Raw genomic sequence first — 7,289 nt, forward strand, 5'->3', positions numbered from 1 at the left:
GGGAAGAGTGAGCCTGGGAGCGGTCAGGAGGGAGTTGTGTCTGTCACGAAGCCATTGGATGGCTGTCTCGAAAATGGGTCATGAAGGTGCCCTCAATGGGAGGGAGGAACACAGAACAGAAATGGTTCTCTAGCCCATCCTTCTAAAACCTATTTTCTAGAGCAAAAAGCTACAGGCTTAATACCCCAGCTCCAAATCTCCCCAGAAGCTCAGGTTCCTGTGGGATCTCACCTACCCGAGACAAAAGACAGAATGAACTCAGTTCCCTTTAAAATAGTCATCTGACTTCATTTTTGACCTCTTTCCTGATTTCTAATTTAGTCAAATAAAACTCATATACCTTAAAATAATGCCCTACACGCCGTCGGTGCCTAAATTAATTTTGAGTACCATTGGAAGGGAGGAAGGGAGCTTCTCCAACACAGCTGGTTTCCAGCCCTCTGTTTCTCAGGGATTGGGCAATAGAGCAGAGACAGGACACTTCCTCTGTCTGTCATTAGGAAGATGAAGAAAGCAGGGGAGAACAGAGCCATGGAGATTAAAGTGTGCATGGAATGTTAAGACCAACATCCTTATTTCCTGTCAGAGACAACTGGAGCACAGGAAGATAGTACCTGGCCTTAGATCACATCAGCCAGTGGTACAGTTGGTCTGGGGTAGATAAGGTTCTTTATCTCTAGTCTGCAGCACGCTGGTCACTTGATCGCACCAACTCCTGGATGTCTGGTGGAATGGACTCACTTCTTCCCTTAGTTAAAAGAAATTCCAGGCTTTCTGACCTTAGGCAATTGTCCTGTTGTTGTTGTTGCTGTTGTTCAATATGGATGTTAAATGGCTTAAGCTATAGTAGTTTGTAGGGATTCACTTGAAAACTCCCTGCTGCGTGTATCTACATGTGTGTTTGTGTGTATATGCATGTATGCATGTGATTGTGTATATATGTGTATGTGTATGCCTGCATGTCTCTATGCCTACATGTGAGTGTGTATTTTGGCTGGGAGAGGGCTGGGTGTGGTCATTGGGGTGGAGGAGGAGGATGGGAGTGCTTATTCCACGTATCAGAGGGCCTGACCTATGCTCCTGACCTGCACACATGCACAGGAGGACTCACCCCTCCAGACTGGGCCTGGGTATGGACTGAGATGAAGGCACCACTGCCCTCTGCTGTACTGAGAGGTGAATGCTGCTGACATGCCAGCCTCACCTTGTCCCAGGTCAGGGCAGGGACACTGAGATGAAATAAAAGGCTTTGCCCAATTGTGGGGCTCAGTTGGTCCACCTCTCTTGGGATCAATCCACCCTATGTCTGAATTTCTTAGCTACAGGTAGTGAGGCAAAAGCAGCTGGTATATGATTATGGATCAGGTCAGTCATTGCCCCAAGACCTCCCCAGGCAGAGTCTGCAGGTATTGGAATAGCTCTAGCAAAGATTGCATTGCATGTTTTATCTTTCTGGCCTTGTTGGGCATCAGCATTCAGAATTCTTTCAGTATCACTCAGATTGAACACTATTTAAAACCCTTGTTGGCCTTGGGCCAATCCTCCTGCAAACCCAGCACCCTGGGGCAAGAAGCCCAAATACTACTTCCAAATAAGAACACCCTACATTTGCACAGTGCATTATAATTTGTCAACTGTGTTCCCTTTAGTTGTCTCAGATGATCTTTACAAACCTGTGAGTTAAACAGAACAGCAATTATTATTCCCATTTAATAAGTGAGGAAACTGAGGCCAAAAAGGTTTGGTGCTCTTTGATTGACTTGGAGGTAATTAGCTAAGACATAAAATGTACCTCTTCTGGAATGAAATCCATCAGGCTTTAGATTAAAATTAAAAACGATTAGATCTAGCTTCAAACAAACATTCAGTAAACAACTGGGTACTATGAGGGCAAAATTCATAGCAGTGTTGTCCAGACACTTTCTAACAACTCTGGAGCCTCAGCTTACAACTAAGCTCCTCAGTTCTATACTGTGTCCATTTAACAGGCCCACCAGAGAGTCTCATAGTTGGTTACTATTTAACTAATACCTTTCTTTTTAATAATAAAAATGTTTATAGCTTTTCAATCTTAAATGTAAAAATAATTTATCTTGTTTTATACTCCTAATGTGTTTGTAATGCAAGGGCAGTTGTTACTATTGCCCCCATTTTGCTGATGCAGAAACTAAGGTCTGAAGAACTTTGATATCCTTATCAATCAATGGTGTTTACTCTGTGCCAGTCACTCTGCTTCTCCAGAGAATACAGTAGTGGACAAAGATGGCCATGGTCCTGGCTCTTATGGAACTCACAGCCAAATAGGGGAGATAGAAAAACAGATACGTATCTACCCCACTTGATGATAAATGTACATTGTGACGAATGCTATGGACTTGAATGGGGCTATGAGTACAAATGGCCAGGGAAGTTTGCTGGTTAAATGAAGTTGGCCCAGCATGGAGGGTTGAAACTTGGGGTGCAGAGGGATCCAGGCAGAGGCCTAGGCAATGTGAAGATCTTAAAGAAGGAAGTTTCTTGGGACATCCAAGGAACTGAGAGAGAGAGAGAGAGAGAGAGAGAGAGAGAGAGAGAGAGACAGACAGAAAATTGTACATGATGACCATGTGAGGTTTATTCTAGGGTTGAAAGGCTGGTTTGATATTTGAAAGTCAACCAATACAATCCACTGTATCAACTGGCTAAAGAAGAAAAATTACAAAATTATGTCAATGGATGCCCAAAAAACATTTGTCAAAATTCCACTTCTGTTCACTTCAAAAACTCTTCGAAAACTAGGAGTAGGGAGTAACTTCCTGAACTTGATAAAGAGCATATAGAAAAAGGCTACAGCTAAAATTATACTTAATGATAAAAGACCAAATTATTGCTCCCTAAGACTGGTAATGAAACAATGATTTCTACTTTTATCACAGTCAATATAATGCAAATATATTAATACAGAAAAAGGAAATAAAAGAAATAAGAAAAAGGAAGAAATGAAAGCATTCTTGGTGGCAGATAACCTGATTGTCTATGTGGAAAATCCTAAGAAATATACAAAAACAGAACAAAACAAACAGAACTCCTAGACCTAAGAAGTTAGTTCAGGGAGGTCACAAGATAAATGTTTGTTAGAAAATTAACTGTATAAAAAATTAACTATATTTTTATATTCTAGCAATGAACACATGGACACTGGAATTAAAAAATACTATTTACAATCACTCAAAAATAAAATACTTGCATGTAAATTGAAGAAACCATGTACAAAACTTGTATTCTAAACATTACTGATGTTCAAAACACTGATGAAGGAAATCAAAAGCCTAACTAAATGGAGAAGGATACAAACTTATAAATTGGAAAACCCAACATAGTAAAGTTGTCATTTCTTTCTAAATTGATATATAGATTTGCTATGACTAGAATTTGTCCCCATCAAAGCACATGTTGGAATTTGATCCTCAATGTGGTGATCTTGATAGGTGGTGCCTAGTAGGAGGTGTTTGGATCATAGAAGCAGATCCCTCATGAATGGCTTGGTGCCATTCTCACAGTAGAGTGAGTTCTAGCTTGGAAGAGATTGGATTTGTTCTCTTGGGAATGGCTTAGTTCCTGTGAGAATCGGTTGTTATAAAAGACAGGATTCCCGTGGGGTTTTCCTCTCTTTATATGTGCCCACTTCCCCTTCAACCTTTCACCATTTTGTGATTCCACAGGAAAGCATGCACCAGAAGCTGAGAAGTTGCTGGTGCCATGTCCTTATGCTTCCCAGCCTACAGAATCATGAGCTAAATAAACCTCTTTTCTTTATAAATCACCCAGCCTGAAGTATTCTGTTACGCAACACAAAATGGACTAGGACGAGGTTTAACAAAATCCCTATTGATATCTCTGCAGGATATTGTTTTTGTAGATTTAGATGAGAGTATTCAAAAATGTACATAAAAAGGCAAAAGAACTATAGTAGTTAAAACCACTTTGAAAGAGAAGAATAATATAGGAGGAACCAGTCTACTCAATTTCGAAACTTATCATATAGCTACAGTAATTAAGATTGCATCTTAATTATGTTAACAGATGGATAAACACATAGATCAATAGAACATAATAAAGATCACAGAAATAGAATCACATAAGTATGCCCAGCTGATTTTTGGCAAAGGTGCAAAAATGCTACTCAATGGATAAAAAAGATAGCCTTTCAACAAATGGTGCCGGAGCAATTGGATATCAATAGGGAAAACAAAAATGAAAAACTTTGATCTAGGTCTCACATATTATATAAAAATTAACCTAAAATGATTCACAAACTTAAATGTAAAATATTAAACTATAAAACTTAGAAAAAGAGGTTGGAAAAAATCTTCAGGATCTAAGATTAGGTAAATAGTCTTTAAACAGAAGAATAATCTATGTAAAGAAACATTAGTACATTGGACTTCATTAAAATTAAAAAATGTTTGTTCTGTGAGATTCTGTTATAAAGATAAGTAGGCAAGCTACATACTGGGAGAAAATAATTGCAACCATATATCTAACACAGAACTAGGATTAATATATAGAATATATAAAGACCTCTTGGCTGGGCATGGTGGCTCATGCCTGTAATCCTAGTACTTTGGGAGGCCGAAGCGGGTGGATCACTTGTGGTCAGGAGTTTGAGACTGGCCTGGGCAACATGGTGAAACCCTACCTCTACAAAAAATACAAAACTTTACCCGAAATAATGTCAATCACCTGTAGTCTCAGCTACTTGGGAGGGGATGAAGTAGGAAGATTGCTTGAACGTGGGAGATTGAGGCTGCAATAGGCTGAGATTGTGCCACTGCACTCTAGCCTGAGTTACAAAGTGAGACCCTGTCTCAAAACAAAACAAAACAAAGAATATATAAATAGCTTTCAAATATCAACATCAAAAAGTCAACCTAATTAGAAAATGCACAAAAGATACAAACAGACATTTTACTGAAAAGGACATATATTAATAGTTGGCAAATAAGCACAGGCAAAGATTTCAACATCATTAGTCATTAGACATGTGCAAAATTAAAGCCACAATGAGATATCACTACACACCTATTCGAATGGCTAAAAATAAAAGTAGTGACATTACTCAACACTGTTCAGAATGTAGATAAAGTGAATCATTCATTCAGTCCAAGTGGGAATGTAAAATGTTATAACACTTTGGAAAACGGTTTGGCAATTTGTTAAAATACTAAACATGCAATTACCATACAACCCAGCAATTGCACTCCTGGGCATTTATCCCAGAGAAATGAAGCTTGTGTTTACACAAAAACCTGTATATAAATGTTTATAGCAGTTTTATTCATAATAGCCCAAAACTGGAAGCAACCTAGATGTTCTTCAAAGGATGAATGATTAAACAAACTATAATACATCCATACCATGGTATACTATTCGTCAATAAAAAGGAGGTAACTGTTGATACATGCACCAATGTGGATGAATTTCCTGAGAATTATGCTTAATGACAAAAGCTAATCTCATTGTTTCACACTGTAGGATTTCACTGATACAAAATCTTGAAATGACAAAATTACAGAAATGGAGAACAGATTAGTGGTTGCTAGAGGTTAAAGATGGGATGGAGACAGAAAAATTGTTGTGGCCATAATAGGGAGCATGAGGGATTTCATGTTGTGATGATGGAAGTGTCAGCTCTTTTGACTGTATAGATTCTCATATCCTGGCCTGGATATGACTTGGCCTGGATAGTTTTTGATTTATCAAATTTGAGGTTAGCTCATCTTTTTGAATTTGTAGACTTAGTTTTTCATCAAATTTTGGAAGTTTTAAAAAATCCAGTATTTCTTTAATATGTCCATCAGCTCCACTCTTTCTCTTTGCATCTGAGTCTCCAATAATCTGAATGTTATATTCCACAGGTCTTGTGGGCTCTGTTTTTTTTTTTTCCTGTTTAAAAGGAAAAAAAATTTAAGTAATTTTTAAAAACTATTTTCTGTCTGTTGTTTAGAATGGGTGAATTTTATTGATCTGTCCTCAAGGTCACTTAACTCTATTTTCTGTCATCTCTATTCTACTATTGAACACATCCAGCATGTTTTTAATTTCTGTTACTGTGTTTTTCAGTTACATAATTTCCACTTGGTTCTTTTTTATAGTTCACACGTCTTTATAGAGATACTCTGTTTTTTCCATTTGCTTCCAAATAATTTATAATTTCTTATTAAAACATTTTTATGATGGCTGCTCTAAAGTACTTGATGGATAATCTCAACATCTGATTTATCTTGGTGTTGGCACCAGTTGATTGTTTTTTCTCATTAAAGTTGTGATTTTTCTGTTTCTTGGTATGACCAGTGTGATTTCTGATTGTATCCTGGACATTTTGGTTATTATATTAGGACTTTGGTAACTTAGTACTGTTTTTAGTTTTAGCAGGCAGTCATTTTAAGTTTAGCACACAGTTCTGGCCTACTGTTATTGGCTGTGGTTCTGATCAAAGTTTAATTTTTAGAGCTTTGCAGTGTTATTTTAGTCTGTTTGGTTTATTGGATGCTGATAGCCCTTCCATTGGTCCCTGCTGGTACTGCCTGAGACAGCAGAAGAGATTTTCCCACACTGGGCCACCAAGTATATCTGTGGGATAGGAGAACCTCAGGCCCATGGGAATGAAGAGGCTTCCTAGGCTGGGCCGCTTGTTTTGGCAGAATCCACTTTGCTGGTGTACCTTGGACACCTGGTGTCTCTCAGTGAGGGAGAGGAATCTCAATCCCAGTGGGGAAGGAGGCTATTTTTCCTGGTCACTTATTTATTGTCAGTGAGCTTCTTTTTGATTCCATTTGTGGTGCCATCAGGCATACGAGGTGTTGACAATGGGGCTCCCATTCAACCTAGGGGAGAAATGAGCTACCTGAGTGCTTTCTGTTTATAGATTGGGGGTTGAGAACATCAGACCCAAATTGCTTTTTTCTGCTGGATGGGAGGTCAGAAGATTTCCTGCTGCTATACTTCTCTCTGGTTCTGAGGTCCCTAACAAGTCCCCCTTCCTCTTCACAACACTCAGAATTCTTTGACTGCCTCTTGAATTTTATATGGGTTTACGGGTATACTTAGAAGGGAAGATTAGGTAGAAAGAAGTCTATGTAATCTTGTCCAGACTGAATGTTCTTTTTTTATTCATTTTCAAATTTTAGAATTTTAAATTCCCATGATTCTATTACCTAATCAAGTCAATATTTTTATCCATGTTAACTATTAGATCTTTCCCATTTACAAATGATACCTAGGTTTTTATATGATACATTTTCAGTTTA

Source organism: Saimiri boliviensis, chromosome 1 (assembly GCF_048565385.1).
Source record: "Saimiri boliviensis isolate mSaiBol1 chromosome 1, mSaiBol1.pri, whole genome shotgun sequence".
NCBI lineage: Eukaryota > Metazoa > Chordata > Mammalia > Primates > Cebidae > Saimiri > Saimiri boliviensis.